Source organism: Lissotriton helveticus, chromosome 10 (genome assembly GCF_964261635.1).
Source record: "Lissotriton helveticus chromosome 10, aLisHel1.1, whole genome shotgun sequence".
Taxonomy (NCBI): Eukaryota; Metazoa; Chordata; class Amphibia; order Caudata; family Salamandridae; genus Lissotriton; species Lissotriton helveticus.
The window spans coordinates 626,693,540-626,715,901 of NC_136071.1; the positions used below are offsets into that span (position 1 = coordinate 626,693,540).

Below are 22,362 nucleotides of genomic sequence, written 5' to 3' on the forward strand. Positions count from 1 at the left end.
TAATGCGTCTTCCCGTTTTCCAGATCCCGCGAGATTGCGACTCGCATTCCCGATCGCACGGGATTGCGAGTCGCTGTCCCGTGCGATCAGGATTGCGAGTCGCTATCCCGTGCAATCGGGATTGCGAGTCGCTATCCCGATCGCAGGTAGCCGGAAATAGCGATTTTTCTGCGTTTTTTGTCTGTCGCTAACGGCTTTAGCGCCCGCGTGCGAGTCGCTATTTTTTCCCCGAAAAGTACATGAATGCCGTTTTGCGTTTCCTCAATAGCGAGTCGCTATTAATCGCTATTAGGGACACGCAAAGCGGCCCGTACATGAATCGGCTGCAAGTGCCCAGCAGAGGCGGCGCGGACTGGCGGTCAGGTAAGTTTTCTTTTTTTCTTTTTTATTTGAATCCCCCCCACGCGACACCCCCCCCATGACCCCCCGCCCCGACACCCCCCCTCCACTCCCCGGGTCTGCACACACCGACTGGCACTGACTCGTACCAGCTGAGCTATCTTGCTGTAGTTGGCTCTCGAACAGATCCGGGGCGATCACTGAATCTTAGATGCACCGGAGCATTCATTAGCTGGGCTGTAATTGATATATCTGATAGCAAGCCCCAGGTTCAGAGAGCGCCACTAATAAAAGACATGGCTGATCACAGTCAGTGTAAAGTCACGTATCACTGTCATCCCACGCGTCTTTTTAAAATAATGTATGCATGGCATGCACCAATGACATTTGTGACCATACCTGGGTCCCAGCAGGCACATGCGACTCCTGGCGCTCTGTGAAGCGCCCAGTTTGGTCTACCTACCGGACCTCTGCGCGGTCACTCACTGGTCTGGATTATAGGGACATTCAGCACTGACTGAGTTCCAACCCTAAACGGACCCCCAACAATTCGCGGCCGGCGGCATCATGACTCTTGGGCCGCGAGTCATTCCACCGGCCGCGACTGCTATTTCTGAACTTTCTCTATACGATAGCGGCTTGAAAGTTCTATCTCCGTCCTTTTTCTAATGCCAATCCATTAACGAATGATGTGAAACTTGTGGATATGAATGATTACAATGGAAGAGCTGTGTTTAATACAGCGGATGTCAGAGATGTGGAGAATACTGCTAATCTTCATTTATTTGGCCTTCTACATCATGCAGTGAGCATTCAATGCAATCCATGCTGCTATGTAGAGGCTGGTCTCGAGGGCTGCCACGGCCCGACTGCAGTACAGCTGCAAACATTTTCAGCTGTAGAATAATCTGTAAAATATAGAGCACCACACACAATATAGCGTCCATAATATCCTTCCGAAAAATAGGACTAGGTTAATATTAAAAAAAATCTACACCCAACGAGACAATGAGTATGTCAGAGAATATTTCTATGTGTGATTGTCTGACATACATTCATAGAAGCCACGTCACGGTCACACTCATTGCCGCAGTTTCACCAAAATGCCACAGACGCAGAAGGGACATTACCAGACAGGCCCTTAATCCCACTGGTCCTTTCCTTGGTGGGTTGGATCATTGGAGGCCAGTTTTGACAGCCCTGGGCTGCTCCCGGTGCCTCGATCACTTTCCGCAGCTTTTAACTGCAGACGGCACGCTTGGTCCGATTATTGAATAGTTGGGAGTCAAATATTATCCAAAAAGTCCAGCAGTGCTACTGAAACAACCTCAACTGCTGACATGATTTAGAGCAGATAAGTGGAGTCGGTAGCTTCCTCGTTGAGTTCTTGTGCTCAGAAATTAGGAACAGCAATGCCCTCGCACAACCTGTCCTCAATGTTGCCGGCATGAAAGTCCATCATCCATCATTTTGAATTTATTTGTAATTATTTTTGTTACACTCCTTTGCTTCACGTCTATTTAAAATGAAGTTATGGCGAGTTGGGACCGAAGGGGCCGGCAGTTTGCATATCTTTGCCTCCTATCATGGTATACATGGCTATTGATTTTTCATTGTTTATAAGCTGTGCAAGGTCACTCATGCGTCAGTGATCTGGGAAAATGAAATGATTATGCTCGGACACTCACCTTCATTCCATATAAAAAGAGATAAACTATTTTATATCTCAAAGTTAAATTCAGTCACCATGCTCATGTTTAATTCTCTCCTATATGCGTTCCATACAGAAATTCATATGTTTCCACCTTTCCCTCCCCAAAGCTATTAGTGCTGACTTTTATGTGCTAAACAACATTTTTTCATGGAGCACACACAGGCAGTGCTTGTGAATGCTGGTGCTTAAGCGCATTGGCGCCTTAAAACTAGACCCATTGACCTGAATACGTCTTAAATAAAGGTACAATAGCTATCCATGTATGAGCATCATTCATTCATTTCCTGCAACCAGTCTTTAAGGGATGTGAAATACTTTCATAAGTACTCAAGCCCCGGGTGCTGCTGTGATTTGCCAAGGATCACACAAGGCACAGAATGGAGAATTACTCTGACTATTCTTCAATGGCACTAGACCTTGAAGATGGGACCCCGTAGACTCCGACTCCCCGACCACCCTATGCGATGAGGGCACAGGGTCACCTGCCAGGAAGAGGCATCACTGCGCGCAGGGGAAGGGCGCACACTCCCCTGAAATTAACTCAGTCAGCACGGAGGAGGCCCCACTGATGAGTTGGAGAGACTCAGGGGAACCTGGTCCCAGCACGGAAGGAGGGGTCTCGCAGCTGGAAAACCAAGGTTGTCAAGAGGTGGTGGAGAGAAGGTAAGAGTCCAATGTGTACGCAAATAGAACAGTCACCAGCACTGAGGCGCAGCTATCAAGAGTGCAGCAGGTGCAGTGGCTCCGGGGGTGTTACTGAGGCCCATGGCATCAGCGCTCCATCAGTTAGTGCACTGCTGGCAGCAGCTAGTCCCAATGGTTGCTGCTTGCTGCTGCCACAGCACTGACTAGACTGCAGGCCGGATTAGACTGACTAAAGGAAACTCAGGAGTCGGCAGTTCACCAACCCAGGTAAGGCCTAGGTGGGCATTTTTAAAGGTTTATATATTTTTTGTTTGTTTTATATAGCGCGAATTCCCATATAATGCTCTGTCTCCTCACTAAATTATCAAGTTCTGCTACCTGTTAACTCCATTTTCCCTTGTAGCAAGAGTGTGGGTGACTGCAACCATTTTCTAGGGAAATTGTTAATTCATTTGAAATCCCCTCCCAAAACGTATTATTGTAATTGTCCTTAGCTTATCACAGGCCTTCTAAAGTTTATTTAAGCAGAAACACAACAAAAATACGGGGAAAAGTGAACAAAAGCAAACATGATGAGACCGCAGAATTATGACTGAAATATTTACTGCCTTAAACGTTTTGTCATTGATTTTATATATCATATTGCCTCCTCTGGTGAGGTGGTAAAGTGTCTTTGCTTGTTCAGGAAGTGCTTGCATAGGCACGAATGTGTGGATGGAAAGTTGTGTATGACCTATGCAGAGATGAGAGATCAAGTGCAGTATAACGGAAGACCAGAGTTTTGCTGTGTCATGTCTTTGAGGCCATGACATAGCAGGGGGCAGTGGAGGAGAATGAGTAGAGGTGTTGAGAGGGGTGCTCACTTTGGGTGCTAGATAAGGTGCTATCTGAAGGAGATACCTCACACTTGAGAGCAAGAAGGCAGAGTTGGGTGTTGTGATTTGTCACAGTGGGTGAGACGTAATGGCTAGAGTGGGAGGGTGACGATTAACCCTGGGCGCAGTGCTACGCTCCGTCCACGGACTGTACGTAGTGTTGCCTACTTCACAATTTGCAAAGTAGGTGTAGTAGGCAACACTACACACACTCCGTGGACGGACCGAAGTTGCCCGCCACCCGCCTCCCTCCCGCCCTCTTCTACATGCCTCCTTTAATTTAAAATACTGTTAAAGTAAATTAAAAGCACTTACCTTATATGCGGCGGCCCAGGGCTCCCTCTTCTGATGACGCGCCGATTTCTTCCAGCCAAATGCGCATGTACATTTCTCGCAAGAAATGCGCATGCACATTTGGCTGGAAGAATTTGGCGCGTCATCAGAAGTGGGAGCCCCGGGACGCCGCATATAAGGTAAGTGCTTTTAATTTACTTTAACTGTATTTTAAATTAAAGGAGGCATGTAGAAGAGGGCGGGAGGGAGGCGGACGGCACGAAGTGGGGCTACGCAAAGTGTGTGGGTGGGCGTAGCGTCCTCCCCACTTCACGAAGCTTCGCGTAGCCCCACTAAGCTCACTACGCCCACCCTAAATGACCATATGTACCAGCGTCTTAGTGTGGCCATGTAGTTCGGCGTATCATCCAAGGAGGAAGTGATAGTAATTCAGAGGCAGTGGTTCCTAGTCAGGGCCACTGGAATGATGCTGCAAGATAGGGCCAAATCACGAGGCAGGGCTCAGTAAATGATGTTGCAAGAAAGGGCAATTTATGCGGCAGAAGGCACATTTTGTGATTGTATTGCTTCATTATTTAATCATTTTAAAATGTGGTAATACTCTCTGGGTATTGGTTGCAGATCCTTAGTACCAGTTTAACATCCAAGTACCAAATATAGCAATACGCCACAGAAAGGGGACCAGTCCAGTTTTGCAAAGTGCCTTCCACTGCACGGCAGCACCTTTTGTTTGCATTGTTAGTAACTTTTGAACCGTTTGAACTAAAAGCTATACATTTTTTTGTTAAAACCTGCAGATTATGTGGCAGATGATGGATTACATGGCAAATGTTAAATATATAATTATACAAAAATTGCTACAGTCACACAATCGCATTTCCAGTGGCCCTGTTCATAGTCATCTTCACAGACGCGTTACCTGAGTTTAGAAGTTTGTTGCTGGGTCCTAGGATGACAACGTCTTGTGGAGCTTTGTGTCAAACTATGGCTGGTGTCAGAGTTCAGCACACTTTTGGTTGCACTCTGTTGTGGGGTAACCCACAAGCTGGCAGATGCTTAAGTGAACTGAACAGCAGAACCTTGAAACTTTGAGGAAGTAATACACAGGCATTGGAATGAGTTGCAAGGGTGAAGCTGAAATCCAGAGGCATGTAGCAAAGAGAAAGCAACTGTTGAGCAATATAAGAGGCATTTACTTTGAGGTTTGTGGCTGAAATAATATGTGGGTATTCTTGTCTTTTTTCCTGGGCTCCAATAATGCCATGTTTATTGTTATCTGCTGTTAATAGCGTGAGTCTTTTTTTCCACCCTCTTCAATATTTTATGTGATAAACACTTATATGTTAGTCGATATTGTGCAGATAGAATTCACTATTATGAAACTTATTTTCTTATCAGTTGAGATACATAGTAATTCTATTTATTTATATGTCCTTCCCTTAGAGAGGAAATGTACAAAAGGAGAGCAACATAGTGCACCAATGAGGAACGCGAGTAATTATGCAGTGTATGGAACAATGGCTCCACTCAACGTATGCTGAAGCCTTAGGGGTCATCAATACATCTGTCCTATAAATATAAGCAGTATTCAACAATATGGATGCTATTTTCAATACAGCTCAGCTGATCCAAGCTGTCCAAGTCTTGATGAGATACAGGAATCCTATTAAAAAAATAACAAAGAGAATTATTCAATACATCTAGCAGACTATAAGAAGAAATGCATAAAATGCACATTGAATCGATATGTGTATAATTTATGGATTCATCCGAAAGCAACCTGCTCAGTGCTCTGTTGACACAACAGTGTTGGAAAGTGCGGGTGCAGGCAATGTGTATATCAAAAAGAAATGAGTGATACCAGTCACAGTGGTGCCCAGCCCCTAGTGTTCTTATTGTTGCCATATAAAGTGATAATTACGTTGATATTAGTGACAGAACATTATCATCACAGGTTTATTGATTGTTCCTTGCAGGAAATGTTGTGTTTGTTCGCTTGTCACTAGACTCACTCGTATCATTTATGTCTGTTTGTCTGTTCGATGTGCTTTAAGACACTCCTCTTTACCCCTGTGGCAAAAGTAGGGTAGGCAAGGTCTGTCATGGTTGGCTCTCAAAGTAAAATGAAACAGTGTTGAAGTACATGTGCTTTATAATTGACCAATAACATGACAAAATGTAACATAGGTGGTAGTTGTTGGAAACACATAAATCTATAGTCAAGCATAGGTGTAAACCAACAACTGCATATTTTTTCTTTTAATTCGACCCATATGAGTGTTGTGTCCAAAAGAGAGGCCGAAAATCCAAAAGGGCAGCAAATAAAAGTTCCACCAGTAATAATGGAGCTCTAGCTTTACCCGAGCTCCTGTCATAGTTTCGCCCTTTGTCTCTCAGACCTGTTTTTGGCTTTATGAGCTTGGCGACCACTCTCTTATTCATGAAACAACCAGCTGCCATTTTTATTCCAAATAATGACTCCTGGATGTTGAGGAACCAAGTTCAGAGATTCGAAAGGCCACAAGAAATGCCAGGGGATAAAAAAGAAAAGAAAAATATAGTCTAAAATTGGAAAGTACACAGCTCTGGTAATGCTCTCAGTGGGCACTGTGAATCTGTGAGGTTATTTGAGACGTCTGGACTAATGGGTCAAGGACAGATATCCACTTTGATTTGATTCTAATGTTTTCTTCACACTTGCGCTTTAAAATGCTATATTTGGATCCGTCTTTTTGTCAACAATTTGCAATAAATATGTGGTGTAAAAACTCACCATTTAAATCAATTTTTTTCAAAACGTTCTTGCGGGGGAGAGAACCCCCCCCCCGCACCCTCCTTTTGAAGTTCAGGCTTGCTCGCTTATTACATTAGGATAGAACATTTTCCGCTGCACCACTTTCAAAATCCAACAGCCGCCACTGCCTAGGAAATACCTTGCGAGTCCCTCTGAGCCACATGGGATGCTGGCACTCTCTTAAGCTATCTATTAAAGGAAGGAGTGAGCTGTCTGAAATGGTCATTTTGCGGCGACTCCTTTACTTCTTGGTGAACTTGCCCATATGGATACTACAGAGCTGGTTCAGGGAGTTAAATGCTCTGTTGCGTGACCTTATCTTGGACAGGGTCTGGCATCGGGTCTCACTGGAAGTACTGCAATGCCCGACATTCAGGGGAATACTGCCAGTCCCAGACTTTGAATTGCACTTCCTGTTCACTCAGCTTCAATGGCCGGTGAATGGCTTGCTGGATGCCATACAGTGTAGCTGGGGGAGGTGGGAGACCTGTGTCACAGGGTTGCCCTCATAACAATGATATTGTGAATAAGGCTCAGAGCAGCCCAGAGAACTGGGTTGCTTAGCCTAGCACTCTGTTGCTGGGACACAGTGGTCCGACAAAACATGGCCCACTATATGTGCCCACACTTTAATTGATTGGTATACCCACACATCAGGGATGATTTTTTATGGAACGCAGGTTTCCGGAGTGGTCTGCTGCGGGCCTTGAAACAGTGGAAGACTGCTTTGCAGACAAAAGGGTTTGTGGCCTTGACAACTTGGTTGGGGAAGAGTGCCTATCAGCAAGAGAGTTCCTGAAGTATGTAACAAAGAAGGGGTAGAGGAATTGGATCAAATGTTGATCCTAAGGCTCAATTTACCATTCCAAGAAATTAGAATGGAAGGTCCAACCTGAGTCGGAGCCCCAAGTAGCAATGATTGACAAGAAGGGGACTCAGTTGTTCCTAGGAGAAGAGTAATAGTAATACGGTCAAGAAGGGAAGAAGATTGATGAGGGGGTAGTGCTCAGTGGAGGGCTACCCTGGGCATCCCATTAGTTGGAATGAATGGCCTCACACACCCTTGCGAGTGTCATGCTTCATCATCGGCCGTTGCTCCTCGTTGGACAGGCGGTGCAATGTCCAACGGGCTCACCTCTAGGAGGGGCTCTTTATCGGAGATCTTTTTTCCAACAGCCTGTGGGTGAAGTGCAAGTGAGGGGCCAGGTAAGAAGTGAATAGTGTAGGTGGGTGTGTTAAAATATAGCAAGGGATACCGGAGAGCAATTTATTCTGGTGGTTCCCATACTATAAGTAAAACCAGTGGGTGGCCTATGATCGCCAGAAATTAGGTTCTGTATCACGATCTAGGACTACACAGCGTTCCGTGAGGTCAACATGTTTCTCGCTTCTGCAATTATGCTGCGATTCTTCAGGACCTAATATAATTGTACATCTATCACAAGGAAAGACCTAAAAGTGTCAACCTATAAACATCAATTTTTAACTGTTGTACTACCTGGGTGTAACCGCTCTTGCCTAGAGGAGACAAAAGGAAGAGTTACCAAAATACAAGGACAACAGTTACACATTCTTGACCGTGAGCACACTGTGATTGCGTGAAGAGAAGTGACTCTGTGTCTGTGGTATTCTGTGAGCAGTGACCAGTAAATATCCACTTGATTCACATGTATCACAAGTCATCTCTATCAACAATTGAAAATTAAATAAATTAAATTAATAAAACTAAAATTAAAAAATAAAATAAAAACATGATAGCAGCAGTTATTATTCAAGGTGTCTACTTATTAAACCCACTGGGATCCTTAGATACTCACCTATAGGTCAAGGAGTACAGGTGTCAACAGTACCCGGTAGGTGTGACTTCAAGGGAGAGAGCCAATAGGGGTTTAATGGCTATAGGGGAGACAAAGGCACGAATTTCCAGAGTTGTCAGGGAACCCCAAATGTCTAAATATTTCATAGGTGAATTGATTTCTCTATGCACATGAGATCTCACACTAATGGTATAACCCTATAATGTTGGTCTTATACACTCATCCTGTTCACGCTGATATGCAGGTATGTACGCAATTGCATATTATCAACTGCCTCTGTAGAATGATTGCCATATTCTTATTAGGGTATCAGAGACATAAGCACACACGTCCATCATACAGCGTGGGCATATTCGGTTCTGATTACAAATGCCACTGTCTGCGTGTTGATTATTGTAGGGTTGCCCAACCTTACATTGTGCTCGGTTCGAATAACGAAATCAGAGGCCAATAGCACTCGTATGTTCTCAAAGATATAAGCGCATATGTCCATCATCCAGCGTGGGCACATTCAGTTCTAATTACACGTGCCACTATCTACGTGCTAGATGTTGTAGTATTGCACAGTCTTACATTACGCTTGGTACAACCACGACCTCGAAATCAGAGGCCAGAAGTACTCGTATGTAGTCGGCTGAGCAGCGCCCACCCTGACTATGAAGCACTCATATGTTCTCAGAGATATAAGCGCGTACGACCATCATACAGCGTGGGCACATTCAGTTCTGATTACACGTGCCACTATCTGCGTGCTAAATACTGTAGTATTGCCCAGTCTTGCATTGCGCTCGGTATAACCACAAAATCAGAGGCCAAAGGTACTCGTATGTAGCCGGCTGAGCAGCGCCCGCCCTGACTACAAAAGCGCCCGGCGCGCATACCAAGTTCCAGGTGTCCGGGTCGGTAACCAAACTCGCTGCGCTCACAGCGGTCACATAAACAAAACGCGCCGCCTACTTACTTCTCAGAGCCTCGGTCAGTGCTCTTACGCCTACCCATCACTACCGGGATCCGGATAGTACCGGGTCCCCGGTACACTGTTGTTTTTGTTGCTGGTTTGGGGCGTCACCCCAGTGACTAGTAGGTCACGTGATAGGTGGTGTAAACGTGGTCGCCATCTTGGAATGGGCAATTCCAGGTGCGTCCACATTAGGAAAAGCGGGATGACATAAAGATAAGGTGTTGGCTTCAAAAAACTCTTAGCAATGATTGTTAATAAGTGTGGAAATACACACCAGAGTTGGTCAGCCCTCTTATATTTAAGATTACGTAAGGCACATCACGTCTCCATAGTAAAATGACGCTAATATGGGCGCCATCTTGGAAGGGTAAAAAACGGACCCCTTCTAATTGTTAGCTCAATAGAGCTCCATGTGTGCAATACAATGATTATCTTAAACTATTGGAAAACACTGGAAGGACCTGTGCTTTATGAGTCCATCTGCACGTTGGTCCACCTTAGACATGAGATAAATACAGGCGCTTAGTATGTATCAAGCGTTCTTGACCGTATTACTATTACTCTTCTCCTAGGAACAACTGAGTCCCCTTCTTGTCAATCAGTTCCTGAAGTATGCCATACTGTGGAGAACAATGGGCCATCTCCAGACTGTGGCCACTGCAAAGCCCCCGATGTATGACCTGTTGCAATTCTCATCCATGACCACAGAAAATCTACCTGCACTGCAATATCAGGAAACTGACCTAAGCAGACAGATCAGGGGAAAGGAATCAGAGCAGGCCATAGAAGGAATGCACTGAACTTCACAAAAAATGTGCCACAACTACACACAATTCAGATTTTTACATCGTACCTATCTCTCCCTACATAGGTTGAACATCATGACACAATCAGAAATCATGCGCTGTCCTTGCTGTACCCAGACAGATACAAACGTCATCCACATGGTATGGGATTGCCCTAAAGGGATGAGAACCTGGACCAGGGAGGTCAGAGACTAAGAGTTCACGTCAAATAGATGCGATTTACAAACTATAGTGATCTGTATTCTGGGCATCTACACTATGCAGATGTTATGTTATGTTATGTTATGTTATGTTATGTTATCTAAACTTATACCGCGCTCAGCTGCCCCAGCACAGGGGTGTCCCGGCGCTTTGCAAGGCACCCGAAACACAACACTGTTAAAAGGCCAGAGAAATGGAGCAACAAAGAACAGATTAAAATAAACTACACAAATAAAATAGTCTTGATAGCCAGTCTAAACAGCAAAAGATCTTCAAGGGCCCGGATGTGAGGGGAGAGAGAGTTCCAGAACTTCGCCGCTAACACCCGAAAACAGCGACCGCCGACTCTGCTCAGCCTGAAGCGCGGAACCGCTGCCAGGTTTTGGCCCAGGGATCTAAGGGTTCATGAGGGTACATATGGCCTCAACAAATTCTCCAATATTTGGGGAGATGAACCCTTGAGGATTTTGAAAGCCAGGCATAAAACCTTGAATTTGATCCTCTGGTTCACAGGAAGCCAGTGGAGAGAGCGCAACGCGTTTGAAACAGAACACTGCCTTGGCAGACCAATCACCACTCTGGCTGCAGCGTTGAGCGAAAAGGTTGGTAACAGATTTTTTGACCTGGCCCTTGGCGATGTAGTGTAACATTCACGGACCATGGAAGGACCGCCCCACATTAGATGGAAGTCTGAGGTAGCAACTTGGGCCACAGCTGAGGGGGCTGGCATGTGAGCCGGGGTATTAAGGGATCCACAGAAAGCCCATTGAGGTCCTCGCTGCCTCACGGAATTAATCAGTGAGACACTTCTAAAACACTTTCTGCAGTGAATCACATAGAAATACGTGCTCTTGACTTTAGTGCAATAGATTCTCATGGTGGTTTGCTGCTCAGTTGGTAAAGACACACGGACACTGATTTGTACATTCCCAGAATAAGACATAGTGCAGCAGGTTAGCTATTCTTGCCAGCACCCATACTGTAGGTCAAGGACTAAAGACGTAATCTGATGTGATCACATGTAGCTTAACTTAGGTGATTACAGTCTGTTAGATATATGCATGCACCATTAATGCGACTTGTTCATGCATTGTATGTTGTAATGACATGCATGAACGTATGTATCCCAAATTGTGCCTCTAATACGGTACTGCATATTCACTTTGTTAATTGAAAATTTCATACAACCATCTTAAAAAATCAACTTCTGAATGCAAATATTTTTTTGTACTTCGAACCTTTATTTGGTTGAACTTCAAGACCCTTATTGACTGATATTTTCTACTTAGAATTTCCACATGACCCTTCATGCAGCTCTAGTTTAGCCTTAGGGAAAGTCCTGTAAGGAACTGAAACAATAAGTGTACAGTTGTAGTTTGTTGGATCTTATGATCTTATGAATTTATGATTATTGACAACAATTAACTAATTGAATAACATTTTGTAACCCTTATTAATCTGCTATTAAACCTTATTGGTTTTGAAATCACCCTCGGTCTTGTGGAGCCACACGGGTTTCACTGTACTTTGAATTTATTTGAACCAATGTTCACTCCCGTATTACTCTCTCAACTGAAACTTCAAAATCGGTGATCAGAGGTGCCATTGATTTGTTATTGATACTCAAGATTTACAGGCAGAAAATAGCGCTCCATCAGGACTTTTTAAATTAAACTTCTGGGGTCGTATTGTACATATTGCATGCTTTCTCTGTTTGCACCATGGCACAACTTTTGAAGGTGTGTCGGGCACAAACAGAGACAGTTCATCATATTACAAAGACTGTGCGCCCCCAGGGCAGCCACACACTCACGAGGCCCTAGCCACAGAGCATTCAAGTGAAATACGTGTGGCTGCTTCGAAGCCACTCTTTGTTTTACAGTCTGCACTTTGAAGTGGAGAGAGAGATCTCCTTGCAGGTGGATGCATTGTGCCCTGGGGCGCACACAGAGGGTGCGCATGTCCTTTGTACCCTCGGGCACAATGTGTAATATTGCCCTGATCATCACTAGAAACAAAGTAATAAGGAGCATAGTAGAAAGGGGTTCCTGCATCATGGACGTTCAATCATGCATTGCATGATATGATGGTAATCAAAACAGAAACACTGCAATTTTCAGGCATAATTGTACTTTTGCAATCTGACTATTAAAGTACATAATTTTAAATCTCATTTTGTCAACCAAATGCAGACATCTTACAATTACATCTCTCTGTTCCTTCGTGCTGGAATCACATTACATTTTAGGCAATGGCTCTTTTGATGCTGAAAGGTAATACATTACAGAAATGTAAATAAGCGACCTATTGCCTTCTAAGAATCTGACGAGATTCTCATAAATACGTTTAAATACCGCTATCTCTGCACCCACTTGCATTTGTGAGGCAGGATTGATGCCTTGTCGGTATCTAAGCTTTAGCACTGACATAAGCTTGTTTTTGAATTCCAAGTGCTTATGATGATAATGTCTAAAGAGCACATTCCAACACATCAAATGTTCTTTTTACAAATATATATTTACATACCAATCGATGTTAACCATTGAAGATTTGGATGTGAAATTCAGACCCGTCAGTAATTCCGTTTTTTCTCCTGTTGGAATTCTTCAATATCAAGTGTCATATTAAATATTTAGAGAGCTCATTTGAATATTCCAGTCTAACTTCTTCCCTACTTCACAATTTGCGTCTGTCCTCGAGTTTCCGTAGATCGTATTTTTTTATGTATTTTCACAATCAATGGCTCTGGGAGCGGCATTCTAATCACGCCCTTACGTGGTAAGTAATATATTTCATATAATGCAAACGACAGGTTTACATAATTGTGTATCTTTGGGGAAATAAGAGGCTATTTATTGCATTATATTGTAGATTTATATAGCACTTACCACCCCTCAAAATCGCATAAGCACTTTGGGGAAGGGTAGCATGCTACTACCTGGAGTCTAGATTGAGTTGTTGTAATGTAAGTGCTCGTGTAACTTTGGGGAAATAAGTGGCTATTTATTGCATTGTTTTGTAGATTTATATAGCACTTACCGCCCCTCAAAAATAATCGCATAAGCACTTTGGGGAAGGGTAGCATGCTACTACCTGGAGTCTCGATTGAGTCTGTTGTAATGTAAGTGTTGTAGTTTGTTGTATATTATGCAACATTCCTAGAGTTGGTAAACTGACTAGATGAAGCCACTTTCTACACTTAAAGATAGTTTGTTAATTATGGAAATGTTGTACTTAAATCTTGGGAAGTTACATGGGCTGACTGCTGAAGGAATGGGGGTGGTAGGGGGTCCCAGGCACTTTGTCCATGTACAACGCATGCCTTTAGTTGGTGTCTTCATTGAAGGACAACCGGCCGATTCCCTGTTCCCTAGGGTCAAGTTTTTTGGTTTGCTGGATTGGGAAACAGCAATATTGGGTGACAATCTATTTTCCTGTTATGGTCATTTGAGAGAGACCATTTTAGGGATTCAACACTCTAGTCCTTAATTAGGAAGGTTACTGAGTGTGGGCGTAAGGCTGCTCTTCCCTATTTCGTTGCTGAGTTCAACAGGAGTACTTTTGGTGTGTGGAAGGTGCGCCAAATGCAAGCCCCTCTGTGCCCCTCCAAACAAAGGCTGCACAGTAGGGTGACCAGAATTTTAAAGCAAAAAATGGGGACATTTCCAAAAAATAGAAGAAGGACTAACATTTTACTTCAACCCAGTGCACAGAATGACAATGCTCTTTAGCACAAAATTACAGAAAAGGCAGTAAGAAAATACATAAAATGCTATTTTTAAAGCAAGTTGCATGCCTGTTAATTACGTTGTTTTCTCATATCAGCTGCTAACTATCCCTGCTTTGCAAAACATAAAAAAATACTGCCCACCCTTTTCAGCCAATCCTCTCAAAAAGCTGGGACATCAGCTTAATTTCCGGAAATCTGCGGGGACAGCTGGCGAAAAACCGGGACTGTCCGGGTAAATCCAGGACACCTAGTCACCATACTGCACAGTCGACCAGGGATGCTTCCCGTTTTTTATGCTTCTTTGGAGGATCTTGTATCCCTGGGAGAGAATAAGTCCCCTTTGGCAATTGATATCGTGGGGGGAGCTCCTGAAGTGCAATGTCAGTTGCAAGGAAGACCAGGACTAACACTATAATGCTCCCTAAACACAGGTGGGAGAATTGTACATTATTACAGGAGGACAGATTAGATGTTCTGTCCCAGATGTTCAAAGATTTTGCATCAAGTTTGTGTCACTTTTTGGTGCCGACCTGTCACAAAATCCATTATGGTATTTACAAAGCAACTCAAATGTTGATTTGCATTGCTTATTTTTTTTAAACGTACTGTAGCACACTGCACTGCCTTGGTTACTTTTCATCAGGGAAGTGTTTCAGGGATGATGCGTGGGGATTCCTATGCAACAACCCATACATTTTGATGCAAACCTATATCTGCAAAGACCCGTAGACATGGATTTGCACCAAAATGGCGCACGTAACTAAGGCTGGCGAAACTAGAAGAAATATTTTTATTTCTGCTTGCTATTTCCTCTCCGCATATGTGCTGCATTCTGTAGCTCACATACAAATAAGAAATGGGCTCAAAGGATAGATTTTGTGCAGGAAAGTAGCCCTTACTGAACAAAACTATCTTGACCACAACATGGACACTATTGCACTAAGATGACAAGGGTGACTGTATTAACACTAGGCAGTACACAGACAGAGTGGAACTGAATAATTTATTTGAAGATATGACGCAGTTCTGCTCTATCCAGTTCCCTCTGCGCAGCAACTTTGCTTGTTGCCCTTCATTGAGTAAACTCTTGGAAAATCTGAGCCTCTATTTTTCTTTAAGGTCTGGTTAACAGATTTTTCCCAGATTTCAACATATTACATTGTGATATGACTGGGAAGAAAATCATTCAGGTTCAAGGCTATGAGAATTTTTCACATATTATTCCGGATTCTGTTATTGGTGATTCTCTCCATCCTCCTCACCAGTGATGATTTTGACTTAGCACCAACTTGGTTTTGAGGCTGATTTTAGGGGGAAGCCTGTGGACTTTGCATCATGGTCTCCCTCAGTAATAACTATTTCTTGACACTAGGGGACCAACATTTTCATGGAGTGATCACTACAGACATTAACTAGAAGCAATTAGCTAGTGAATTGGAGGAATTGAATTTATTAGAAAGGCTGGAAGAAGCTACACATGTATAAGAGCACAACCTGGAATTAATGTTTAGCAAACGTGTCGAGGTTACCTACAATATAGAGATCATACCAGTCACCTGGTCTGATTGTTTTCTTGTTAACTTGTTAACTTTGCTATTTGTCTCCCCTGCAATACAATTGGGTAGGTACTGAGACAGCAGATACCTGACCCAATAAGTAAATGTGAGGAAGACATTATGAGGAAGCCCATAAAGTAAACGGAGAAAGCTTTATTCAGTCCCAGAATAAGACATAGTGCAGCAGGTTAGCTATTCTTGCCAGCACCCATACTGTAGGTCAAGGACTAAAGACGTAATCTGATGTGATCACATGTAGCTTAACTTAGGTGATTACAGTCTGTTAGATATATGCATGCACCATTAATGCGACTTGTTCATGCATTGTATGTTGTAATGACATGCATGAACGTATGTATCCCAAATTGTGCCTCTAATACGGTACTGCATATTCACTTTGTTAATTGAAAATTTCATACAACCATCTTAAAAAATCAACTTCTGAATGCAAATATTTTTTTGTACTTCGAACCTTTATTTGGTTGAACTTCAAGACCCTTATTGACTGATATTTTCTGCTTAGAATTTCCACATGACCCTTCATGCAGCTCTAGTTTAGCCTTAGGGAAAGTCCTGTAAGGAACTGAAACAATAAGTGTACAGTTGTAGTTTGTTGGATCTTATGATCTTATGAATTTATGATTATTGACAACAATTAACTAATTGAATAACATTTTGTAACCCTTATTAATCTGCTATTAAACCTTATTGGTTTTGAAATCACCCTCGGTCTTGTGGAGCCACACGGGTTTCACTGTACTTTGAATTTATTTGAACCAATGTTCACTCCCGTATTACTCTCTCAACTGAAACTTCAAAATCGGTGATCAGAGGTGCCATTGATTTGTTATTGATACTCAAGATTTACAGGCAGAAAATAGCGCTCCATCAGGACTTTTTAAATTAAACTTCTGGGGTCGTATTGTACATATTGCATGCTTTCTCTGTTTGCACCATGGCACAACTTTTGAAGGTGTGTCGGGCACAAACAGAGACAGTTCATCATATTACAAAGACTGTGCGCCCCCAGGGCAGCCACACACTCACGAGGCCCTAGCCACAGAGCATTCAAGTGAAATACGTGTGGCTGCTTCGAAGCCACTCTTTGTTTTACAGTCTGCACTTTGAAGTGGAGAGAGAGATCTCCTTGCAGGTGGATGCATTGTGCCCTGGGGCGCACACAGAGGGTGCGCATGTCCTTTGTACCCTCGGGCACAATGTGTAATATTGCCCTGATCATCACTAGAAACAAAGTAATAAGGAGCATAGTAGAAAGGGGTTCCTGCATCATGGACGTTCAATCATGCATTGCATGATATGATGGTAATCAAAACAGAAACACTGCAATTTTCAGGCATAATTGTACTTTTGCAATCTGACTATTAAAGTACATAATTTTAAATCTCATTTTGTCAACCAAATGCAGACATCTTACAATTACATCTCTCTGTTCCTTCGTGCTGGAATCACTTTACATTTTAGGCAATGGCTCTTTTGATGCTGAAAGGTAATACATTACAGAAATGTAAATAAGCGACCTATTGCCTTCTAAGAATCTGACGAGATTCTCATAAATACGTTTAAATACCGCTATCTCTGCACCCACTTGCATTTGTGAGGCAGGATTGATGCCTTGTCGGTATCTAAGCTTTAGCACTGACATAAGCTTGTTTTTGAATTCCAAGTGCTTATGATGATAATGTCTAAAGAGCACATTCCAACACATCAAATGTTCTTTTTACAAATATATATTTACATACCAATCGATGTTAACCATTGAAGATTTGGATGTGAAATTCAGACCCGTCAGTAATTCCGTTTTTTCTCCTGTTGGAATTCTTCAATATCAAGTGTCATATTAAATATTTAGAGAGCTCATTTGAATATTCCAGTCTAACTTCTTCCCTACTTCACAATTTGCGTCTGTCCTCGAGTTTCCGTAGATCGTATTTTTTTATGTATTTTCACAATCAATGGCTCTGGGAGCGGCATTCTAATCACGCCCTTACGTGGTAAGTAATATATTTCATATAATGCAAACGACAGGTTTACATAATTGTGTATCTTTGGGGAAATAAGAGGCTATTTATTGCATTATATTGTAGATTTATATAGCACTTACGACCCCTCAAAATCGCATAGGCACTTTGGGGAAGGGTAGCATGCTACTACCTGGAGTCTAGATTGAGTTGTTGTAATGTAAGTGCTCGTGTAACTTTGGGGAAATAAGTGGCTATTTATTGCATTGTTTTGTAGATTTATATAGCACTTACCGCCCCTCAAAAATAATCGCATAAGCACTTTGGGGAAGGGTAGCATGCTACTACCTGGAGTCTCGATTGAGTCTGTTGTAATGTAAGTGTTGTAGTTTGTTGTATATTATGCAACATTCCTAGAGTTGGTAAACTGACTAGATGAAGCCACTTTCTACACTTAAAGATAGTTTGTTAATTATGGAAATGTTGTACTTAAATCTTGGGAAGTTACATGGGCTGACTGCTGAAGGAATGGGGGTGGTAGGGGGTCCCAGGCACTTTGTCCATGTACAACGCATGCCTTTAGTTGGTGTCTTCATTGAAGGACAACCGGCCGATTCCCTGTTCCCTAGGGTCAAGTTTTTTGGTTTGCTGGATTGGGAAACAGCAATATTGGGTGACAATCTATTTTCCTGTTATGGTCATTTGAGAGAGACCATTTTAGGGATTCAACACTCTAGTCCTTAATTAGGAAGGTTACTGAGTGTGGGCGTAAGGCTGCTCTTCCCTATTTCGTTGCTGAGTTCAACAGGAGTACTTTTGGTGTGTGGAAGGTGCGCCAAATGCAAGCCCCTCTGTGCCCCTCCAAACAAAGGCTGCACAGTAGGGTGACCAGAATTTTAAAGCAAAAAATGGGGACATTTCCAAAAAATAGAAGAAGGACTAACATTTTACTTCAACCCAGTGCACAGAATGACAATGCTCTTTAGCACAAAATTACAGAAAAGGCAGTAAGAAAATACATAAAATGCTATTTTTAAAGCAAGTTGCATGCCTGTTAATTACGTTGTTTTCTCATATCAGCTGCTAACTATCCCTGCTTTGCAAAACATAAAAAAATACTGCCCACCCTTTTCAGCCAATCCTCTCAAAAAGCTGGGACATCAGCTTAATTTCCGGAAATCTGCGGGGACAGCTGGCGAAAAACCGGGACTGTCCGGGTAAATCCAGGACACCTAGTCACCATACTGCACAGTCGACCAGGGATGCTTCCCGTTTTTTATGCTTCTTTGGAGGATCTTGTATCCCTGGGAGAGAATAAGTCCCCTTTGGCAATTGATATCGTGGGGGGAGCTCCTGAAGTGCAATGTCAGTTGCAAGGAAGACCAGGACTAACACTATAATGCTCCCTAAACACAGGTGGGAGAATTGTACATTATTACAGGAGGACAGATTAGATGTTCTGTCCCAGATGTTCAAAGATTTTGCATCAAGTTTGTGTCACTTTTTGGTGCCGACCTGTCACAAAATCCATTATGGTATTTACAAAGCAACTCAAATGTTGATTTGCATTGCTTATTTTTTTTAAACGTACTGTAGCACACTGCACTGCCTTGGTTACTTTTCATCAGGGAAGTGTTTCAGGGATGATGCGTGGGGATTCCTATGCAACAACCCATACATTTTGATGCAAACCTATATCTGCAAAGACCCGTAGACATGGATTTGCACCAAAATGGCGCACGTAACTAAGGCTGGCGAAACTAGAAGAAATATTTTTATTTCTGCTTGCTATTTCCTCTCCGCATATGTGCTGCATTCTGCTGCTCACATACAAATAAGAAATGGGCTCAAAGGATAGATTTTGTGCAGGAAAGTAGCCCTTACTGAACAAAACTATCTTGACCACAACATGGACACTATTGCACTAAGATGACAAGGGTGACTGTATTAACACTAGGCAGTACACAGACAGAGTGGAACTGAATAATTTATTTGAAGATATGACGCAGTTCTGCTCTATCCAGTTCCCTCTGCGCAGCAACTTTGCTTGTTGCCCTTCATTGAGTAAACTCTTGGAAAATCTGAGCCTCTATTTTTCTTTAAGGTCTGGTTAACAGATTTTTCCCAGATTTCAACATATTACATTGTGATATGACTGGGAAGAAAATCATTCAGGTTCAAGGCTATGAGAATTTTTCACATATTATTCCGGATTCTGTTATTGGTGATTCTCTCCATCCTCCTCACCAGTGATGATTTTGACTTAGCACCAACTTGGTTTTGAGGCTGATTTTAGGGGGAAGCCTGTGGACTTTGCATCATGGTCTCCCTCAGTAATAACTATTTCTTGACACTAGGGGACCAACATTTTCATGGAGTGATCACTACAGACATTAACTAGAAGCAATTAGCTAGTGAATTGGAGGAATTGAATTTATTAGAAAGGCTGGAAGAAGCTACACATGTATAAGAGCACAACCTGGAATTAATGTTTAGCAAACGTGTCGAGGTTACCTACAATATAGAGATCATACCAGTCACCTGGTCTGATTGTTTTCTTGTTAACTTGTTAACTTTGCTATTTGTCTCCCCTGCAATACAATTGGGTAGGTACTGAGACAGCAGATACCTGACCCAATAAGTAAATGTGAGGAAGACATTATGAGGAAGCCCATAAAGTAAACGGAGAAAGCTTTATTCAGTCCCAGATGATACAACCTCCCCCACAATATTAGACCATGCTATATTTAAGGCAGTATCTACCATATTGCACCACAGATGAATAAAGGTGCTAAACCACAAATGTCCCCTCAGAATAGGTTTACATCTGAATTCAGAAACAAAAGGCTTGATCTCAGCCAAAAAGCACTTGATTAAAGGAGAGGGTTTGCACAAACCTCAAAGGGAGAGTTTAGAGATGTACTGAAAGAACATAAAACCCTTCTTCAACCATCTTTATTTTATACAAGTTGGAGGCTTCCAATGTTTTCAGTGAGTTATATAAAATCGTTAACAAACGTTCCTATCCTCCCACCACCACAACATGTGTCCCTGTCTTTCAGAAACTCTGCAACAGTTTAGCGGGATTTCTTCTCAACTTAGATTGCTAAAATTTATTATGAGCCTAAGGAATACAAGGCCAGATAACCTGTGGCTCTTACCCTGCCAACAACTGGAGAAGCCCCACTCAGCAATGACCGAGGCTCCTCCATTCCCATCCCTTTTTGATGGCGTAACCATTTAACATCCCAAGGTATTAATCCCTGCCACTTTGGAAGACATCTTGATGTTTTTAAGGTCTAAATATCTGGATGATTGATGTCTATTAATGTTTTAAGCGGTGTTTTCCCCTGATTGCATGAGGCAATTAAGACACCCTTAAAGCCAGGGATGATTTCATAACAATTTAAACATGGATTAGTGAAACCACTGTTAGAAAAAGGCCTCAATGCAAACAATCCAAAAATATTTGCCTATAACCTTTCCATTGGTAATGTCTAAAGTGAGAGATTAAAGCTAGCCTGTCTGATGAGGGGTGATACCCAAAAACCAGTCCAAGGATGCTTGTTTCTGGTCCAGGGAGGACCTAGCTAGGCAGTTCTTGCTTAACTTTTTCCAGGAGGAACAGGGTAAAGACTGATTTGCACATGGCTGGGTTCAAACTGGGGTGGTGTGGTGAGCAAAAGAAGGATGGATTAAACCCAGATCTTTGTGACTGGGTCGTGAATGTTTGCATTGTTCAGCATTCTGTCCATCATTTGTTCCTTTTGTTAGGGTGGTTAACATTCCTAAAAGGGATCGCAGGGTTCAGGCTAAAACATGGAACTGGTAGTTGTTTTGGAACAAATCAGGGCTATAGCACGATGGAGGCATCTCCAAAATGATTCTATTGTTAGACCTCTCCTCCGATTTTGTCCCAGTTAACCAGTTTTACATGGATGGATTTTGAAGTGGGCTCTCTTTTTATTTTTTTTAAATATTGGTCTTAGACAATAGTGATTTCTACTTTTTGCTCATCTAAAATCACTTTATCATGCTTTGTTCCGAATAGCTCAGTCTTAACCAAACTCTTGTTTAGTCTGTATGTGCATGTACATTTGTAAAATCTTTGGGGCAGATTTATGTTGGGAATGCGCCACGTTTGCGTCACGCAACTGCGGCGTAAACGTGGCGCATCCCTACGACCCATTTACAACGTGACGCATCTAGGCAGATGCGTCACGTTGTAAAGCTCTGCGCCACTTGTGGGCGTTCCGTCGCAGGGTGGGCGTTCCGGGGCAGGTGCGCCTCGCAAAAGTGGCAGAGTGAAATCTATAATATTTCACTCAGTCACTTTCAGGCCAATGCTGCGTCAAAACCCCGCGCCTGCTTGAAGCAGGCATAGGTCTTGACGCAGCATTGTAAAGATGGGGCACCCCGAGCCTTGCTGGAGCTGCGTCGTGCTTGCGACGCAACTCCAACAATGCGCCACCTTTACGGCACAGATGTGTCACGCATCTGTGCCGTTTTTGCCCCATGGTGCGCCACATTGTAAATGCGGCGCACCATGGGTGGCGGAGCAGCGGGCAAAATAACTGGCGCATCCCTGGGGATGCGCCAGTTATCATAAATCTGCCCCTTTTTCTTTTATTCATAAAAGGTTGCATCCCTT

The 22,362-nt window shown here is 42.9% G+C and overlaps 1 pseudogene; it reads left to right on the forward strand.

Annotated features, from left to right (window-relative positions):
- Positions 1-314: 314 nt before the first annotated feature.
- The window catches only part of LOC144784073 (mitochondrial Rho GTPase 1 pseudogene), a 34,856-nt pseudogene continuing 12,808 nt past the window's right edge, over positions 315-22,362 (forward strand).